Source organism: Triticum dicoccoides, chromosome 3A (genome assembly GCF_002162155.2).
Source record: "Triticum dicoccoides isolate Atlit2015 ecotype Zavitan chromosome 3A, WEW_v2.0, whole genome shotgun sequence".
In the NCBI taxonomy this organism is placed as follows: Eukaryota; Viridiplantae; Streptophyta; class Magnoliopsida; order Poales; family Poaceae; genus Triticum; species Triticum dicoccoides.
This window is the reverse complement of record NC_041384.1, coordinates 3,798,339-3,820,653: the sequence shown is the minus strand read 5'-3', so window position 1 is coordinate 3,820,653 and position 22,315 is coordinate 3,798,339.

The following is a 22,315-nucleotide window of genomic DNA, read 5'->3' as shown; positions in this document are numbered from 1 at the left end:
AAATAAGCTTACTACATTTCAGTCTAACTTCTTTAGCTTACAAAAGCAATTATTCTACAAGGAAGATAATAAGTCTACTACTCCCTCCGTCCAGGAAAAGTTGTCTCCAAGGCGATTTTACAGAAAACTCCTCCCCAAACTCCCGACACAACCCGCACTCCTTGTCTTCTTCAGTCGATGCTCTGCCGCTCTGACACAGGCGCATGGACGCCGGAGCTCCCCTGCACTGCGCTGCTCCCCTGCTCTCCTGCACGTCCGTCGCCGCCGCCGCAGCTGCTTCCTCCGCTACTCCCTTTTTCCTTGCGCAGCTCCCCTGCCTCCCTTGCCTGCCTCCCGAATCTCCCCTCTTTCAATCCAAAAATTTCTTCTTCTTCTTCTTCCTCCCGCCGTGTCTCTTGCTCGCGCCCACCCCCTCCCTCGTAGCGTTGATGGAAGGAACGTGGCCAGCCCTCGGCCTGGCGGCCGGCTACGCGGCCTTCCCGCCTCCCCTCGGCACCGCCGCTCCGACCCCCGTGGCGTTGGGCGAGGCTATGACGGCGCGGCAGGAGACGGTGGCCAAGGAGTCGTTTGCGCAGGCGGTGAGCCAGATCATGTCTAGATGCCCCAACTTGAGTGGCCTGGTTGTGGCCGTCGTCGACGCCAAAGCCATCACCTTTGGCAGCGCCGCTCTCGCCTCCACCACGGGCCAGCTAGTCAATGTGCCCGAGATCCTCGAGGAGGTGCGCGACGCCACCGCGCGCCGGAGGCTCGCGCTCCTGCCCACCCCGTCAAGACCATTGAGCCCACCCCTGAGTTCGTCAAGAGAGGTCGAATGTTTACTTTAGCCAGCCCAGAGCTCGTACTACTATTTTCATCTGCTGAATAGAGCTTAAGCTCTGCACTTTCATGGACTGATGTTCATTTTACTCATTGTGCTGCTTTCTTTTTCTGTAGCAAACATCAAAAACTTCTATACATGGAGTAATTGGGATCTTCATTTCACAATATTACAATATTCCAAACTATTCTGACGACTGTGAGACACAACAATATTGTTTCATTTGCAACAAGTATAATCACCCAATGACCATGCGTCGGTGTCCTACTCTCAAAATGCCGAAGCCGGTGGCGATGCTTTGCGGATATGGAACTGAAAATATGGCTTTCTTTCAGATGCCCGACAATATCTGAGGGCGGATCTCTCACCAAAGGATTCGCTAACAGCATTGGTATCAATTTCTGGCGGCTCTGTCAGTCCCAATATTATGGAGGCAGAGGTTGCTAAGATAGCTCAGTGTCAGCAGCAATGGACTTGGGAGGCTATACCGCATGGCCAGGATGCTTTTCTCATGTCCTTCCCAAACGAGGAAGTTCTTCAGAGGGTGACTGGGTTTGCAGTTTTCATCAAGTCTCACAATGTTACTATTGAGTTCAAGCCCTGGAGGTCGGAGGAGATACCACATCGATTTGAGCTGCTTCCTAACTAGGTGCATGTGCATGGGGTGCCTCATGCTCTCCGTCACTTCTTGGGTCTTTGGGCGGTTGGCTCGGTGATTGGCATGACTCTGGATGTTGACCTTCTCTGTTTGCGTCGAAGAGGAATTGTTCGTATTCAGGTAGCGGTGCTGAACCTCGATGCTTTCAAGAGGAGCACAGTGGGTTTTCTTTCTTCTGATGTGGTTGTTCAAAGGAAAGGGTATGAGCTACGGTACAACCTGGAGAAACTAGATTTCCGTGTTGATGCTGATTTTGTGCCTCGTGTGTGGGAGCACGGAGATGATCCAGGGGCGACAAAGGACATGACAGGGAGGATACAGTGAGGGACAACGATCCAATTAATAGGCCCAAACCTACTTCATCGTCCAACGGCTCTTCGGTTCCTACTACCTCGGGTGGAGTGGTGCCTATGCAGTTGAGCTCAGCCTCGCCTCTCTCCGGGGGGTCTTCAACACCGGATAAGATCTTCATCGATGTCACACCACCTAACCCTAATCGACGTATGCATTCCAAGGTAGTTCCTATGTCACTACAGGGATCTCCATCGTCGACAATGACACCTTCGACATGTTCTCTATGGCAGCCCCGGTGGTCAATGCGCCGTCTCTACTGACGACGACGGCGCCACAGACTTCGAAGCCGCCGACTCCGACGCAGTTGGCCGCACCGCCGCACCTCGAAGAGGGTGCCTAGGAGCAGACTCAGCATGAGGAGTTGGCACAGGCTGAGGTACCTGTGTGCGCAGCTTCGGCGCCACCGTCGCTGGCACCTGCTTCACCTTCCAGGCAGGGAGTGATCTTCTCCCCATCCGTTAAGGCTGACCATGAGTCGGCCATGGCGGAGCTGCGAGCTTTGTCCTCTACGCCTTTGACGCCGGGAGGGGTGTCTGCATCCAGGGAACTTGCGGAGCTGGAGGATGACATGAAACCCTCACGGTCTTCTTCATCATCGCCGCGCCCGTCTATTCCACAACTCGGGACCGTAACTGCCAATGTTGCCGGCCTCACTACACCATCGCTGAGGCGCAGCGGTCGGCACGCCATTGGTGCTGATGGTACAACAGCCACCAACGAGGACTCGCTGGTGAAGGCCATGCGTCGGGTGGCGGCCCGCAACCTCAACTTTGAAGGTACCTCTTCTCGTCAATCTTTTTTCTTTTGATAATTCCAAAGTATCTTCAAATATTACTAGCCTTGGAGTTTCATTAGGACGTAGCGAGAAATAAGTAGATTTTTCTGTTACGACGCTTAAACAAGTGGAGTTCGACCGGCTTACGGTTTCTCCTAAGTTGTCGAAGTTCGTGGACCCTCTTTGTCAGATGAGGAGGATGAGGAAGCTGATGCCAACAATGAAGGCAAGCTTCTCTCCCATCTGGTTAAAGACACAATAGAGGTAGACTTGGATGATACTGTATGTGACACGATGCTATGTGAGCTGGTCACGTCGGTACGAAAGAACAAATCTAACTCAGCAAAGAAAAGAGGGCGCCCATCTAAGAGGGCAAAGGCCTCTAATAAAAAAATATGGTTCATCATGAGAGGCATGTTTTGGAATAGTGGAGGTCTTGGTGACTTGGCCAAACACAAACATATCGCCGATTGTGTAAAGGATCATGCATTGGACTTTGTGGCTATTACTGAGTCGGGTAAACGAGACTTCCCAACACGTGATCTTGACCACTTTTCATGTGGTTACGATGATGAATGGCATTTGGTGTTTACATCTGATTGGATGTTTGCAACAACTACCAGCTTTAAATTGTAGTTGTAAAAACATGTTCCTTATGCAGAACAGATCCATTTATTTGTTTATATAATTGCGAAACCTGATACTTGTGTTCTTGTTTATCTTTCAGAGTCGTATCTCTTATGCCAGGCAGAACTTTACGGAAGATAGTGAGCCATACCATCTTGAAGAGAGCGAGATGACCCCAAGGTCCTGTCTTGATGAAGACTGTGAGTTGGAGCTGCTCACAAGCCGCTGTGAGACAACCTCTATGCAGTCGCTGCCTCAATCAGTTCAACTGCTTCAGTCTCAACTTAAAGCGGAAAGACTTGCTTCAGCTTAGCACCAACTTGATGTCAATGATTCAATGAAGATCTCAGAGGACTACCTTGCGGGCTTTGGTGGTATACAACTAGGGATAGAGCATCTATCGTTGACACAATTGAGGCCTCATCATCTTGTTTGGCTGCTTGCGGTGCTCGTCCTGGCCAGGCCTAATGCTTTCTAAAGTGCTCTCAGTTTTTTATATTCTTTTGTCGGTGCATTTATATACACTAGTGGCTACCTATGATGCCTAGTGTATGCAATCCGTGGTCACGTTGCGCTTTATTATCACTGGTGGCGAACTTTGATGCCAAGTGGATGTAATATGTCGTAATTTGTTTATGGCATAGTTTAGGTTTATTCTGGGTTGGTATGCTGTAATTTATGCTGGAAGGTTTAATGGATCTCAATGTTGTCGGTCTTCAGGCCGGCCTGTTACTCATATGGGCTAAAACATGGGCCTATAATCATCTTGGGCCATTAGCAGGTCTAAACGTATTGTAGTTTTCCACCTTTAACAGGTCGAGTAAAGTTCTGGCTAGCTGGGCCAGAGAATGCCATGGGCTTTTAACAGGCTAAAACTAGATTGGGCTAGCGTTGAGCCGAAAAACTCGCAGGCCAATACAGTCCGAAACTGCCTAAGGCCCATGTTTCGCCCAAATAGGACAAGCCGCTAACAGGCCAAAATATATCTCGGGCCATGTTTGGCCCAATAAAATTATGGGCTTTAAGCAGGCTGGTATCAACATGGGCCATAGGCCCAACAGTGTCAAGGGCCATAATCAGATGGGTTGTAAGCAGGACGGATTCAACACGGGCTGTAATTAGGCCCAACTGTTACACGGGCCATTAACAGGCCAATAGCCCTGTTGGGCTGAAATTTATCCACAAAGACTATGGGCCGTTAAGAGGCCTAAAGTTAGTTCGGACAAGAAATAGCTCAGTTTCTGCATGGGCTGTTAAATGGCCTAAACTTAAATCGGGTCGACAACGTCTGAGATGCACCACGGGCTGCTAATAGGCCGAAACTATTATCGGGCCAAACTAGTAAACGGGCATTTAACAGGCTGAAATACAAAGTTGGCTTAAAATGGGCCCAAAATAACAGTGGACTATTAACGGGCCTCATACAATATGGGTCATAATTTGACCCCGAACACGACAGGCTATGAATGGGCCTTATCTGATATGGGCCTCAATTTGACCGAAAACATGGCAGGCTGTTAATGGGCCAGCTCGCTTGTGTCTGAAAAAATATGGTGGGCCTTTAGCTGGGCCGTCCTTTTTACCTTAAATGGGTCACTGTTGGGCTGTGCCACATGTTGACATACCATAGGCGTCTTCCGTCCATTGTAGGGATGACATCTGTCCCAACGATGAGCTGACACGTGCATTATCTGACGAATGAGAATTTTACACATGGAAAATCCCCATTGGTCGGGGCTATTAAGGGCTTACCGGATCCAAAACGGAACCCGATAGCTTAACGGCGACCCGTTATGGTGGATGCCACATGTCGATCACCCTTGACGAAAGCACTTCTATGACGCGTGATTTGTCATCATGGAAGTGGACACTTCCATGATGATAATTTTGGTAATGTCATGGAACATTTCTATTACAGCAAATGTATGACTATCTTGATTCTGTCATAAAATCGTCATGGATGTACATGCATGAAAGAAAACCTGACCTATTGTGACAAACACGTATCATCACGGAAGTGTATTTTTTTTGTAGTCTCATCGCGTACTCGGCCGCTGATTGGGCTGGCTGCCCTGATACTCGCTGGTCCACTTCCGGTTATTGGGTATATCTCGGTGACAACCTTTGTCCTGGTCCCCAAATGCAAGGCTACAGTCTCTCGCTCCAGTGACGAAGCCCACTATCGTGTCGTGGCTCACGCTGTGGCTGAATGTTCTTGGCTTTGTCAACTTCTGCATGAGCTTCATCGCCCCCTCCACACCGCCACTCTCGTCTTTTGTGAAAATGCCAGCGCTATCTACATGGCTTGCAACCCGGTTCAGCATCGTGAAAAGGTGTCTCTCGGTCTGATTCGGGTTCTTCATGTGCCATCTTCGCATCAGTTTCCTGATATTATGACAAAGAGTCTACCGTCCAGCTATTCATGGACTTTCCATACATTCTATGCGTCCGTCCATCCGATGCATTGACTGCGGGGGGATGTTAAAGTACATACCTTGTATAGCTATATCATACCTCCGTATTTTCCTAATTATACTCGCTTGTAGATTGATATGAGGAGGTATGTTCATTGGCTTCCAAGGCTCCATGTAATCGTGATATAAATATAGAGCTGATCGCCCCGATTGAGTGGCTTCTTCCCTCATCTCTCTTGCTCGTTTATAAAATGCAAAACATTCAGTTTATGACTGGTGACTGAGATGAACAACCCAGATTTCTCCAAAGTTACAACATTTATATTGAACCAAGTCTTAAGCTGTCACTACATTCCCCTCTTAAGACTTGGGGGCTACATGTAATATGGGTATAAGGGAGGTACACCTTCAAGTTCTCAGTTTTGAGCAAACCGGGTGTCGGTGTCAAAACCGGCGGATCTCGGGTAGGGGGTCCCGAACTGTGCGTCTAGCCGGATGGTAATAGGAGACAAGGGACACGATGTTTTTACCCACGTTCGGGCCCTCTCGATGGAGGTAAAACCCTACTCCTGCTTGATTAATATTGATGATATGTGTAGTACAAGAGTAGATCTACCACGAGATCAAGGAGACTAAACCCTAGAAGCTAGCCTATGGTATGATTGTTTGTATATGATCTATCGACTAGCCTGGCCTCGGTTTATATAATGCACCAGAGGCCTAGGATAACAAGAATCCTAGCCGAATACGCCGGTGGGGAGGAGTCCTTGTCTTGATCGCCAAGTCTTGTGGAATCTTCCTTGTATGTGGCAGCTGTCCGAATTGGCCCATGAGTATACGGCCATGGGGGTCCTCGGCCCAATCTAACAGATCAGGAGATGACATGGTGAGCACCCCCTAGTCCAGGACACCGTCACCGGGTATCATATACTTTGTTGAGAAATTTGCACAGTTTATCTCCTCCAATCTATTCATAGAAAGGCCCGGAAAACCGACTCAACGATTTGAAGCTATAATTACAAAAGCAAGCACCAAGTCATCACAAGGTGCTAACTTGAGCTTGGGGTTACAGTTGATACATATATTGGAGTTGAAATAAAATTCAGATTCACCCGGGCTGGGAAAACCCAACCTGGGAGGATCCTTCCTATAAGGACTTGGTCTGAAGAAACCAAGGACAACAAATTACATGAACTACTGTTAGCAACAATAAAGACCCAGTGTCAGGAACAATCATGACCTGGCATCATCAATCTCTGTAACTCGACAACTTCGACGATTGCAACTCGACAAGCTCTACATCCTCAAGCTGACTGATTATCAGACGGATATCTTAAGTCCAGTTTTTTTATCAAGCCGACGTATTCAAAGTTGGCTCAATATCATAAGGATATCTTAAGTCCAATAATTTTGTCGAACCAGAGCATTGGAAGCCGACTCAAATGGATCATTTTTTCCCCAATATTTTTCTGCAAGAAACCAGCGTCATATAGATGATTTTGAAGCCGTCCCAGTGATGTAACAAAGAGGCTCGGACTTTCCAAGAGGAATTCCATTGAATGAAGCGCTTGAATTTTTGCATTGACAAAGTTTGACATATCTGCTAAAAAAGATTAGTTATGAGATCATGGACATGTATCAAGGTGGTTGAGATGATGTCATGATATGGAGTAACTCAATAATTTCTATGTGTGGAAAATTTGCACGACCTGACAAAGATTGACTCGGTCGGGTGTCTTCAAAGAAGGAAATGACAAGGACTGTAGGATGAACATACGTTGGTCCAGAAGAACCCTCGACCCAGTGCATAACCTATCAAATTTGTTCTTGTGTTATTTTTCAGGATAAGTTTAACATGGATAAATCCAAATTAAACTAGGGCTAATGTTGGGGATATTCCCCATGGTTTGACCTGGCCAGGAGGTGTAACCCGGCCCATCACTTGGCGGCCCATGAGTCACCTGACTTAACGGGTCGACCTGGACGACAAGGACTAAAGGCCCAGTGTGCAACCAAGTAGAAAGCCAGCTCGTGAAGAGGCTGGAGGCCAGCTCATGGAGAAGGCCCAGACTGGGTAAACCCAGCCAGGAAGATCACGACCCGGCCGACGAACCTTGCCAGGAGAAGACCCGAACTAGACTCCGTCTTGAAATTGAAAGGAGACTAGTTGTAATCCTACTAGGACTCTACATGAAGGCGCCCCTTCAACTTATATAAGGAAGGGCAACGCACCCCAAAGGGGGGTAGACAGACAAGTATAAGACAAGTAGAAAAATAGCACCATTGTAATCAAGATCATCACCATCATCAATATCAATTAAGCAGGATGTAGGCTTTTTCCAACATCACGAGGGGCCGAACCTGGGTAAAACTTGTGTCTCTTAATTCCAACCAACCCCGTTCAACCTACCACCTAGGTGCGAGGGCCTCACCACTAAGTCATTTCACAAGGACATATTGCCGTGACAAAACTACGATAAGCAGGCTCAAGGTATAGGCTAAAAAAGCACCATGCTATCAAATTTACTTTGTGTATTGTTTTATGATATAATGCTAATACCTGAGCCTTTGATTTTGATAGCCGTAGTGACAGAGCTTGAGGCTCTTAAGGTTGAGATAAGTAGATCTCGGCGTGAGGTGGAGCAGCAAAGGCTGCAGCCGCTCGGGCCGAGAAGGAGCTAGCCGAAGAAAGGGTAACTCGGGGAAAGGACCAGGCCCGGGTCATCAAGGTCAAGGACACCCTGAAAGGCATGTACGTTGATCACGACGCCTTTCAGGTAGAGGAGAAGAAGGTGACCATGGAGCTCAAGAACCTGAGCCTGGCATACGCTGAGGTCCAGACCCAGGCCCGGGCGGACCGCAAAGTGCTGCAGCAAGTGAAGCAAATCGTTGTTGGTAAGTCGTTTTTTGCATCAGTGTATTTTTTGCCGCAAGGAGTTCATTGAGCTCACCCAAGTATGGCGATCCACAGAGGCTTTCGGGGACCTCATGAGGAGCGCTTCAGACGTCGGCCGCTACTTCGGTGCTCAAGAGGTCCATGCCACGGAGAAGGCATTCTAGAATCTGTTCCAGGCACCATCGTACCCAGAGCTTCTCAATAACCAAATGAAGCTACTGATGGAGCTTTTTCGGATGGTGAAGCCGGCACTGCAAGATGTTTACGTCCAGCTCTGGCTCGCGGCAGTGCTGCATAGCGTCTTCTTTGGTCCACAGGCTCACCTGCGAGAGGTCGTCCCTCAGGTGAATCACTGGAGGGCATCCAATGGGCGTATGCTTGCATGGCGACTAACTATCGGCGTATTGATGTGACGCTCATGGCCTCGGGCCCCCTGAAGGGAAGAATCAGACCGTGGAGTAGTACTTGATTGGGGTGATGGAGGGAGCTCAGATCACTGAGGAGCGGTGTCCCAAGGACACATTATACTTCGAAATGACAAAGTTTGGTAATAAATGTGGCTTTATGTTCCAATGTACGAGCGTATATATTTATTTGCCCTTATATTTTTACTCTTGTGTGACCGAATTGGCTTTAGAGGCAAGCACAGGATACAAAGGGTGTTTCATGTGCAGTTTCAACCCTTAGCCGATGTCTTGGTTCCCAAAGGCGGTCCACGCATATGAAACGAGGTAATCGGACTATTTTGGTTTCATAGCTTTCACTTAGTCTTTAAGATCTTAACTGTGGGTACTAGCGAATAGCCCCCGATGTGTGAAGTGTTCGGCAACTGGTCGGGGTTTAAGCCGCTATTCACTTCCACCTATTTGAAGAAAAGCCCCTCGTTTTACGTGGATCATCTGCAACGAACCTTTGTTGGACACTGTCTTCCCATTGCCGAATAGTTTACGCTTACAAGGATAGTTAGTTTTCGCCTTTCTCCACTGAGCCGCTGATACAATTGAAATGTCGGCGCAGTCGTAGTGGTTCTCCCTTTACACTCTTAGCCGAATGGGTCATGAGCGTTAGAGGCAAGCACAGGAGCCGGGAAACCCAACTATTGATACTACTACAACTGGCAAGATACAGATTTCTAGAGAAGGACATAGCAACATGATACTACTAAAACTTCGATTCATTCACGCCAGACCACATAACCACCTCATACGACTGGCAAGATAGAGATGTCTAGAGATGCAAGGTGGCACAATCTGGTGCAACAATTTAGTTAATCCATTGGACCCGGATGCTTGGATTTGCCTCCTATCAGTCATTGGATGGAGGTAATTCAACGGATGGTATTCAAAGTTATTCATGCACTATATAGGGTGTCACCTCAATATATTTAAAGATCCTAGACATCTATGAGGTATCACCTCTTATTTTGAGCTTCTTTTTGTTGGATTGAATCTTGCTCATGCTATGATTTTACCTATATTAGATTGAATCTTTTGGGAATCAATGAGCTTTAATATGATGCATGTCTAGTATAAATTTGAAAGACACCCGAGGTGATGTCTAGCATTATTTATGGGGCTGCCTGAAGCAACATGGGCATGCTCAGTACATTAAGATTAAGGATACAACTATGAGGTGTTCTTAGTAATACATTTGAGGTCTCATCCCACTTTGATCTGACAAAAGATGGAACTTATGTGTGATTCTTTACCCCACTTTTTAGGGTATATCGTAAATTTTCATCAAGGCTCATTTAATTTATTCACATTGATTACCAAACCTAGTAAATAAACATATGATTTCTTACTAGGATGATGCATGCGAGTGAAATATCAAATGTTGCTAATAAGCACTCAAAAATCTGTTTAGTTTAAGGATACATCAAACAGTAATTAGGTATAATTGTGTAACATCATAATTTGAATACAATGGTCTGCAAAAAGAAATAAATAGAAGGTGATATAGTATTCACCACGATTGGTGTTACAACATGTTTGACGTCAATCATTAAAACCGATGTAAATTTATAAATAGTAGTAACTTGGTAGAAGAAAGTCGCATGTTGCCTCCCTAATGATCACAAGTCTTAGGGTAACATTCGCACTTGGCACCCATTAGTCTTTTAAACCTGTTCCGGCATTGTCCATCATCCCATCCGTCTTTCACACAACTATCTCGACACATTCCATTTTGATCAGGATGGCATTTATTCCAATGGTTGTGATAGCACATGTTTTCGGTAGATGAAACCTCACCTATGGATAAATAGACAAGGTTAGGAGAAGTAATATGAATGAATGTGTCCAACAATGTTGATATGTCATTACACAACATGAAACTTCGGCGAAATGCTGATACTATGGATAATTATACTTACTACATGTAGCCATAAGGCAGAAAAGAATCACACAACACATGGTTGTCTTCCTCCAGGCCTCCATGGTATAATGGCAGAATGTCGGTGATTTTTCTGAGAGAAGGCAAAAGATGTTGTGAAGATGGTGTGTGTTTTGGTTTCTATCATTTGGAGGTTCTTATAATGTCTATGCCCTATAGATAGTATAAATAGTTAGGTCGTAAGGCCAAGAGGAAAGCAAGGAAGCAAAATTAACCAGAGGAATACAACTAAGTGAACTAAACTTGGCACACGTCTTACAACTTAAAATAAATAGTATATCTATCACCTATCTAAGTTTAGCTTGTTGAACTGAATCATTCCTCACATTGATAGGTGATAAGTGCATTACTATTTATATAGCATCCAAACTAATATTGACGGTAAAGCACATTGGCTACAAAAGGGAACCAATGATATCTTCTTAATTTATCTATGTTTTTTGTTCTATTCATTCCATAATTCTATTAATTACAAAAATATTCAAATTTATTTGGACCAACATATTAATCTATTTTGTAGAGCTAGTTCATGTTTTCAATACTTATGCTTTAAGTAAAAATAGGTTTTTGGAGTTCCAGGGGAAGTCTGGAAAATTAGGAGGTTCAATTTAATAAAGGAAGGGAATCAGAAGTCCAAGGAACAAGGTCAGGAAGGACATTGGTGCATGGACACCCTGCCTAGGTTCTTATGCACACCCTGTCGGGGTTGATTTATGATACCCTTGGTATATATACACATCAAAAAACTTGGTCATATTTATCATATTTTTTTGTTTGGTGGCACTTCGCAACCCAATTCCATCATATCTATAGTCATATTAAGGTAAGCTTCCTGAACGAGGAAAGATCGCTATCTTAGTTAACATTGATAATTGATGCTCTCATGGCAATATGTGAGGTGCCCATCAACAACATGAATCATTGTGCTCTCATAATAATCTGTTAGGTTATTCTTTATCTTTCATTTTTCCAAAAACAGGTAAAAAAACCCATGTTTTAACTTCTTCAGATGGCATTGACATTGTAGTCTTAACAACATGGCACCTCATAATGTTTCCGATACCATGTGATTGAGTGGGTTGGCTATAGGGGAGTCCATAACTGACCACAGGAAAATGTTTGCAATCATAAAACCATCCCATGTGATTTCTAAACCAAGAATCATATGAGAATATGGAGTCAATCACTGACAATTCGTTTCATTAAATTGCTTGTGATGGTATAACTATCTCTTGTTGTTTCTTCCCATATACCATTTGCGATGATACTAGTCATCACACACGTTACATGTCAGATGGAACGTGTGCATTTTACTGTCAATAGCACATGCAAAAGTTCAAAAAATCACTTTAATCTAGTTATGTATTGCACATGTTACATTCTAGGTGAACCGTGTGATTTAATATGTTCATAAAACATGTATTCTTTTAATAAATTGTGGGATTTGGTGTAACCATAAATTTCTTCATTGGATCACAACCCAACAGACGCCTTGAGATGTAACACTCAGTGTACTCCTTTGGAAAGCACTAACCGGAAAGGCATTTAGTTACACAACAATATTAAATGCTGCAACATGGCAAGGCGGTGAAACAGAAGTAAACTACTCTATCTGGTCATATTAAATGAGGTGGGAAACATTTAGATAGCAACCCTCAAAAATACCTCATGGCATTTACTGAGGATAATTAAGGTTCTTCCCTAAACTGTATTATAGGAGCTGCTAACATGAAACTCAATGGTATATGTGAAAATAAAGTTAATTAGCTATGATTTAGTTGCAATCTACACATTTGTACTTTCCTAAACCATATATAAAATTTTGTGATCCGAAATGAAGTTAATTAGTTACGAGTTTAGCAATTTTACAAGGGTATTTGAGCACTTTTAATTCAGACATCAAGTTAAAAATTGTTGACATATGTGAAAATAACTTATTAAGAAACTTGACGAAATTCTAAGAAATTTACATATATAACATATTTTAATCGGACCAATGGTTTAAAAGTTATAACATATGCATAGAAATGGCATTTTTAAGAATGTATAAAATACAGAAATAACTAATATAAATAACAAGACTAACACAACTGAGCATCAGATATTAAATCGCACCCATAGGCGGTGTGTTGGGGATATTACTATTGGGTGTAAACCGGCCAAGAGAGGCTGGGTTAACTTCATCAGTAGTTGGTTATGCTTGAAGCCCATGAAGACAGATGAGGATGTTGTGTAAGGCCCAGGACCGTTTTAAGGCCTGCAGCTGTAAACCGGCTTTTGGTATGTAACTTGTATTGTAAGATAGAAGTAGTGGAGACCGAACCGGACACGCTTATGAGCCGGTCTCGGGACTCCTTAAACCGACGGGCGTCAACCCATGTATATAAGGGGACGACCCGACGGCGGTTCAGGACAACAGACAACAACTCGAGACTTAGGCGAAGCATATTCGCTCCCTGGTCATCAAAACCCCATAAATTCCATCACAAATAGACGTAGGCTTTTACCTTCATCGAAGGGGCCGAACTAGTATAAACTCTCTTGCGTCCCTTGTCCGCTTTAACCCCTTCAAGCTAACCCGTAGCGATGGTTCCACGACTAAGTCCTTTCAAGAGGACATCTGCCGTGACAAAACCACGATAGTTGGCGCCCACCGTGGGGCTATGCACGATGGTCTCAAGTTCTTGGAGGGCAACTTTGAAGGACTCAAGGGTTACGCCGTGGGCCGGATGACCAAGAGTCGTCGCGGCAAGCTCTACATCGACGATGCAGGATGGGGCCCCGAGGCCGGCTCAATTGAGTATGGGTACCGGGTCCCCTTTGGTGGCATACACGTCTTCATCGGCAAGATCGGTGAACCGGGCCCTGAGCCGGACATCTACACTGACCTCGTCAAAATGGCTCAGCGTGTAGGATCTGCCCGGGTCAAGCCGGCCATGAAGCGTGCCTTCGTGGGAGTCATCCATGGAGGGGAATACGAGGATAGATCGGAATCTGCTGGTGAGACCGTCGTTTATTCCGGCGACGAGTCATCGACCGGAGAGACCGAGTCGTTGTATCAATTACAAGATGGCCGGATTGGGGGCTGTTCCGATGGCGACAATATTCCGGACCCTTCTGATCCGCCAAACCGGGTTGGAATATTCATGGTCGGTACACACTACAAAAAAAAACACTTCCGTGATGATACGTGTTTGTCACAGTAGGTCGCTTTTTTTGTCATGCATGTACATCCATGACAAATTTATGACAGAATCAAGATAGTCATACCTGTGCTGTCGTAGAAGTGTTCCATGACATTACCAAAATTATCATCACGGAAGTGTCCACTTCCATGATGATAAATCGCGCGTCACAGAAGTGCTTTCGTCAAGGGTGACCGACACGTGGCATCCACTGTAACGGAACACCGTTAAGCTATCGGGTCGGGTTTTGGATCCGATAACCCGTTAACAGCCCCGACCAATGGGAAATTTCCACGTGTAAAATTCTTATTGGCCTGACGAAACACGTGTCAGCTCGTCAGTGGGTCAGAGAGGCGCCTATGATATGTCGACACGTGGCACGGCCCAACAGAGGCCCATTCCTGTGAAAAGGCCGGTCCGCTTGACTTGGTCAAAAGGTGGAGGGCCGGCCCAAGGAAAGCCTGTTAACGGCCTATTCGCATATAGCCCATTAACAGCCCGCTAAGCCTAGGCCCGTTACGCCCAATCTGAATTAGGCCCAGTAGCGTCATCTAGGCCGTCCAATATGATTCCAGCCCGTTTTCACTTCTGTCCCATGTATAGCCCATGACGTCTTTTGGCCCATATGAAGCCCTTTGTAACTCTTGGCCCATTAGCGGCCCATGCTAAAACTGGCCCGTAATGAATAGTGTATTACTTTACAACCATTAACGGCCCGTGGTGAAACTGGCCCATAATGAATAGTGTATCACTTTATACCCATTAACGGCCCGTTATTCCATTGGGCCGTTTCCAACCCAAGTTAACTTTCGGCCTTCTGAGGGCCCATTTATTCTTGGGCTCATTTGCAGCATTCGGTTATTTACGGCCCATTACTGTCATTTTCTGCTTGTGGGCCAAATTCAGCCCGTCGTTACAGTCGGCCCGTTTGTGGTCTGTTAATACGTTGGGCCGTTTTCATAGCGTCATCAAATACGGCCTATTAATGATGGCCCGTTACGGTCGGCCCATGAACGGACGATTCCAACTCTAGACCGTTTACGGCCATAATGCGGCCTGTTATTGGCCCATGTTTGGCCAATCGATCATACGGCCCATATAAGGCCCATTGATGATACGGCCCGTAGAAGGCCCATTGTTTCTCTGGCCCGTAGAAGGCCCACTGTTTCTATGGCCCGTAGGAGGCCCAGTGTCACTACAGTAAATATTAGCCCAAAGTTATTGTGGCCTAGTTTTAAAAAATAGGTTATTGCAGCCACTAGTTAACCGCGGAAAAAGAACTGCAATGACTACAAGCAAACAAATAAACAAGACAACAAGGAAATAAATAAGCAAGCAACTAACGCTAGGCTATCACGGCTATTATACATATTACATCCGCTGGGCATCAAAGTTCGCCACCAGTGCAAATATAGGGAACAAAGCAGCATATCATATACACTGGCCGTCAAAATTGGCCACCAGTGCAAATAAACGCGGCAGCAAAACAAGAGCATAACTGAAACAACTTCAGAAGAGCTCAAGAAACGTTATTCTGGGTATCCACCATGCTGGCAATAAGCTTAGCAAGCTGATTAGCTTTGTCTTGTTTGGCGCTAAAATCCTCCAACGCTTGTTGTTGCACCAGAAAGTATGCATCTGAATGCTCCAAGGACTTCCGCAGTCCTTCCGCTTCTTGTCGCAGCACATCTGATTGATGTCTTTCAGCTTGTAGTTGAGACTCAAGAAACCGAACTGATTCAGACAGTGAGTTTGAATAGCTTGTGCAAGCGGTAGTGGCCAGTAACTCCAACACTAAACCAAGAGAGGATGTGTCACTATCCTGAACCTTATCTGCACTACTTCCTTTACCGTTGCTTAATAATGCACTCTTCCCCAATATTCTGTCAGCATTCTAAAAGAAGAAACAAGCAGACACATAACAAGTTTAGCATGTACTACTATATGAAACTCATTTCGGTGAACCAGTTCATTGGTAAGGTGGACATGATTAAACTACCAAGTCTTCTATTGCCAAGTACTAGTACATAATAAAAGCATCAAACAAACATATATCTATGTCCTGTGGTAGCAATGGAATCTTAGATTAGAACAATTGTTCTTCAGGTTTAGGCACTTGTTCTACATGAACAGAGTACAATAAGACGCAAGAATATAATACTTAAAAATAGAAAATGAGCTCATAGACCTTACCACAATCTTGGTTCAGGACCAGTACAGAACAAGTCGTTCCCAGTCATCGTGCAGTAAATGTGTCTCAGGAGAACGTAAGAGAATTTGATGAGTTTCTTTGCCGGTGAAGTACATTTTCTTCAGGTAATTCCGATACTGCCACCAAGAATTCTTGAAGATAGCAGAGGTATTAGCACAGGTTACCTCATCCTGAGTTTCCAAATCGGTCCTTCTCTATAGAGAAAAATGGGAAAATTCGCTGTATTATAACCATCATGGAGGTAGGATGTATGGGACGAAGCAAAGTAATTGCCATGAATAACATTACTTACACATAACTCCTGGACAAACACCTGCAACTGGCATTTTCCTTCATCTTCAGTATAATATTTCCAAGATGGGAAGATACGCACATACGATTTAACAACATCAAATGAGATAGATGCTAAACTACGACTAGCTGGTTGTGTTTCCTCCACAGGAATAGGCGTATTAACTGGTGGAGTTGGGGTTCGCCGTGATAGTACTAGCCCTTTGGGCACTGGAGCTGTCTTACTAACTGCTCTTGTTTGGGAGCTCTGTGGTGGAGATGGTGCTATGTCAACAAGAACTGGGTTACTATCGGCTGGGGTTGGGGTTAGATTGGGTGAAGCTGGTTCTCTGCCCATCATAGTAGGGGTACAATCTGTGAGAGTTTGGGTTATGTGTGGTAGGGCTTGTTCTTGTGCATGTACAACCGTGGTGCTATCTCCACCAAGAGGTAGCACTATTTTATTCGAAGACCGTGTTTTTAGTCCGCTAGATACTAGCATCACCCGCTCCAATTCAAATGGCTGATAAACAGGAAACATAGTTGAATGTACAGACATTGTATGAGAGACGAATGCAATAGATAGTGTGGAAAAAAGAGGGCATGAAATAGTTGACATGTATATTGTTTAACTAAAACGGATAGCATGACATAATTTCACATATGTGATGTCTATCTAAACTAGATAGCATAGCATAACATAATTCAAAGATATGATGAATAACTAAACAGGATCGCATGACATAATTCACCTACATGTTATCTAAGTAATCAGGATCGCATCATTTAATTCACATATGTGATTTATATGCTAAATAGAGGGCATTCGATATGATGTCTAAACTAAGAACATGGTGTTGAATATTGTGTATATGATGTCTAAACTATGCAATGCAAGACACTGTATGCATGATATGAGCAGTATAACCGTGCCAAGTTAGAGCATACACCTCAGTGGGGGAATAGGATTGGTCATCTGTCTCTGAATCCATATCTGAGGAGCTATCGGGACCCAACAAGAGATCTGCTTCGACAGGTAGCACTGTCTGCTCTGAAGGCCTTGTTTTCACTCCAGATTTTTCCATCTCCCACCCAAATGGCTGATTCACAGGAAGAGTAGTTTAATGTACAAACATTGTCGACAAATGGAAATGTAATGAAGAAAAGGAAGGGCAAGATATCATTCAAATATATGATGCCTGGTTAAACAGGATGGCATTGCACATTTCACATATATTATGGCTGGCTAAAAGACATGAGACTGCATAATTCCCATATATGATATAGAAACTAAACAGGTGGCATTACAGACCATGTCTAAACTAAGCAGATGACATATATGATGTCAAAAGTAGGCACTGCAAGGCAACATATGCATGATATGACTAACATCATCATGCCAAGGTAGATCAAACACCTTGGGGGGTAAATAGGAGTGGTCAGCGGCGTCCGAATCTGCCTCAGAATAGATATCTTCCTCTAGATTACAATCTGGAGAGGGGTGGGGAGGGTTTGCCATTGAACCCACCATGGAGCGATGTCTGCATGACATTGTATTGCCGCGCAAAACTCTTCTCTTTTTCTCTACATGTTCAGCATGACTGTGTACAATATCTGACATGCATATGAAAAAAATATGGTGAGATTATGTAAGGAGAGCATGCAAAAATTTAGAGTGATGGTTACAACCAGTGGATCGATCTTTTTTCATTGAACCAAAATAGCCCTAATGGATCGATGTGAATGTATAGTAATAAGTGATGCAACAAGTGTACAACCTCTTTGCCGTAGCCGTGTAGACCTCAGCATCATTGGGTTGGTCGCTGAAGCAGTTGAGGCAGAGGTGGCTATCGGAGGTGTGGAGGAAGATCTGAGGAATCTGTAGACGGCGTCCAAGGCACTGCTCTATTGTGATGGATCGTTCTGTCGCTGGAGCAGCTCCGGTGAGCCGTAAGACGTCAAGGCTGAAGCAGCACAAGACAGACATCGTCAATCTCAAGTGGGATTCTAATAGCATCTCCAATAGATGATGTAAAATGGATGTAAAATTAACATCACCAAAAACCACCTGACTATAACAGATGAGGTAAAAACTGTTGACTCTGAACTTAACTCTCGAAACTGAAATTTACTGTGGAATATGAATGCTACTGTCGAAACTGAACGCAATGGTAGTAGAGAGGCACTTGACATGTAGTTTAGGGAGGGCCTACAGTTCATCTTCAACCTGCACCCCCCCTGAGCTGCCAGCCACCACCGGCCGAACCGCCAGCCCAGCGCCGCTTCGCCGCCCCGAAATAACTCGCCACCGCCGCCCCGGCCAGCCCTCTAGCCCCCCCCCCCACCGTGAACCCTAAGATAGATAGTGGGGTACCTCTCGGGCTATCTCAACCCCACGATAGACGAGGTTAAGGCGGCGCTGTGGGGATGGAGCAGCCGCGATAGACGAGGCGATCGTCGGAGCAGCTCCTTGGAGGTGGAGGACGGGGCGGATGAACCGGCGGGACAGCGAGATGGACGACAGATCCTCATCCAGGGAGGTGGACGAGGGACGTCGAGCTGTTGTGGTGGACAATGTCGTCGGGGAAGAGGCTCCGGCTGGGTAGCGGTGATGTGGCGGACGGAGAAGGGTGGGGTTTCACGGCTGGAGCGGACAGGTTATGCCGGCCTGGGATTTCGAATGGCGAAAAGGGGGCGATGGGAGGGGTGAAGCAAGACTTAGGAACACGCTTCTCCAAAATGTAGGGTGTGTTACAAAATTACCCCCACCGATTTGAACTAGCAGCCCTTTCCGCTCAGGGTTAGAAGGGGGATTTTGTGTGTCGGGATTTGGCAGCTGGAGGGAGTTTTCGCGCGCGTTGTAATTTTGGGATAGCAAGGCGCGGGTTGTGAAAGCGGCAGTTTTCGGAGCACGATATCTGAATTTTCGGAATATAACAAGACGCGGGTTGAATTTTAGGGACAAGCCTAACGTGTCGTCATATTGTACTTGTACATACCAAATCAATTCGCACTTCCCTCAACCAAAAATAAAACGAAAAAATAAAACTATTCACACCACACAAAGAGGGAATCTTGCCCCGTTTTACTATACAAATGCTATTCAAAGCTACTCCCTCCTTCCATCTATATAGGGCCTAATGCGTTTTTCGATGCTAACTTTGACCAAACATTAGAGCAATGATATATGACATGCAACTTACACAAAGCACACCGTTAAATTCGTCTGTGAAAGGTTCTTTCAATGATATAATTTTCACATTGTGCATGTCATGTACTATTAATCTTGTCAATAGTCAAAGGCGGTCCTAAAAATCTCATTACACCCTATATGTATGGAAGGAGGGAGTATGAATCCATGTTATGTCCGATTAAATTTTTTCGCTTGCTGTATAATGCATGTAACCTACTCATACCAACATTTTAGTGCATTCCAAATGACTATACTACCGCTGCAATTCGAACCAAATTTGAATTCGTTTCTCTATTTCAATAAGAATCTACAATCATGATTGTTGCCAACTTCAACCATCAAAGTTTCCTTGCTATCCGCCAGATACAAATCAGACGGCCTATAATGCAGGATGGCAGGCACACCATCATCAACAACTCCGTTTTTATAAGAGTAGAGATAAAATATATTAAATGTAGTATACCATGTTCATAACCACACCATGTTTATCACCGTTATATATATTCACACATCCTCTGTTTTAAACACTATGATAAATGCTTCAAATATCCGAATTCGCTTTTTGTAATGAAGTATATATGATCTCTAAGACTCTTTTACACCCACACAACCCTCTTATCTTTGTAGCTAGCGCTAACTTTCCCTTGTGCATGCACACACCTGCATCCATCTCACCCTCCCTCAGCATTCTCTAGCTCCATCGCGCAAATTCGTGTTTTCACTTTAGGTCATTCACCCACGGTGTGTGTAGGCCCCCCAGCTCCTTCTTTATGGCACACATCGATCGATATGCCTGTCTAGCCAGGTGTGCCTAGCACAAACACAAGCTTCCTCTCTTCTCTTGTCACCGTCCATGCCTCACTCCCACCACTCTTTTCATCGTTCTCGTACTCGCACACTCCTCCCCCTCGATATAGTATGCCTCTCGTACCACCTCCTACATGCATCCCTCTCTCTCTCTATCCTTCTCCTCGTGCCTCATTTGCTTCTAACACACACATGCATGTATACTGATCGATCTCCCAACATATACCTAGATCGACTTTAACTACCCCCCATCGATCGACGTACCTCACAAGTCATGTCTCTCCTTTCTCTTACAAAGGGCGATTGATCTTCCTATGTAGTTATGTCTGCTTACCACAGCCACATCATCCCCCCTCATCATTTGTGCATGCCTCCTGACCCGTCTCTCACACGCACGTGCACAGACAACAAGCAGCCATCTCCTCTCTTATTGATATTGCGGGCGTGCCCTCCGTTTGTCTAGCAAGCCTATCCCACCATTTTTTAGAAGCAACTCCACTACCACCCCCTCCAACACTGTAGCTCTGTCTCTCTCCCAACCTTATTCATCTCCTGCACATATGCATGGATGCCGATCGATCTCCCTTAATACATGAGGCAGATCGATGTCCTTAATACATGAGGTAAGCCTCTCTCCTCCTCCACACATATACCAGCCATTGTACCTCTATAGTTAATTGGGCCTCCCTCTTCCCCCACCACACACCGATAGTCGAGCACTGCAGGTAGGTATCCATGCCACAGAGACAAACTGCACATGTCCCATCTCACGTTCCAGTAGGCCAGCCACTCTATATCTTTGACGTGGGCACACACAAATTCGATGGCACTCTTTATCGATCGCGCACGCGCACACACACACATCATCCCTCTCTTCGATTCTATGGACACCTCAAGCCTATGATACCTCCACTCTCTTCTCGTGGATAGCCCCCTCTATATATATGTTATATCCAGGACTCTATTTCACACACATTGCATATGTTAAATTTTTCGATTGACGCCCCCCCCAAAAAACACTCTCAAGAACCCACACACTATATCTCTCTAGGTTTGTATCTCTCTCACACAACCCCACGTAGGTGGTGTACGTATACAAGAAGAGAATAGGTGCACCGTGCACGTACTCACGCTTCGTGCCCAGCCACACCCGCGTGGGTACACGGTGAAGCTCATTTCTTTATGAAATGGCAGCCCATGTGCTAATTTGAACGCATGTAGCGGTTGTTTACCTAGGGAGGTCGTGTACCATGCGTGCACAAAACAAAGTTCGACTTGACGCATTGCCGTGTTATTTTTAAATAAAGTTATAGCGCTCAATGGCACGTACACAGAATATAAAACGATTTTTATGGAGGAAAGTGTAGTCCGCTCTTCAAAGTATCTCACACAAGGCTCCGGTGGCCTCTCTCTCTCACAGTTGGTCACTGATCCGGCCGCATCCCGTCCGCCGGGGGAAAGGAAGTGCGGTGGCCTCTCTCTCTCTCTCACCATTGGTTACTGATCCGGCCGCATCCCGTCCGCCGGGGGAAAGGGAGTGCGGTGGCCTCTCTCACTCTCTCACCGTTGGTCACTGATCCGGCCGCGTCCCATCCGCCGGGGGAAAGGGAGAAAGTGCATCGTTTCTCTGTTAGACGGCGCCGAGGCAGCACGTCCCGATCTGCGGTACACGCCGTTCTCTCTGACCAAGCTCCGGCGCGGTAGGGCCTACGC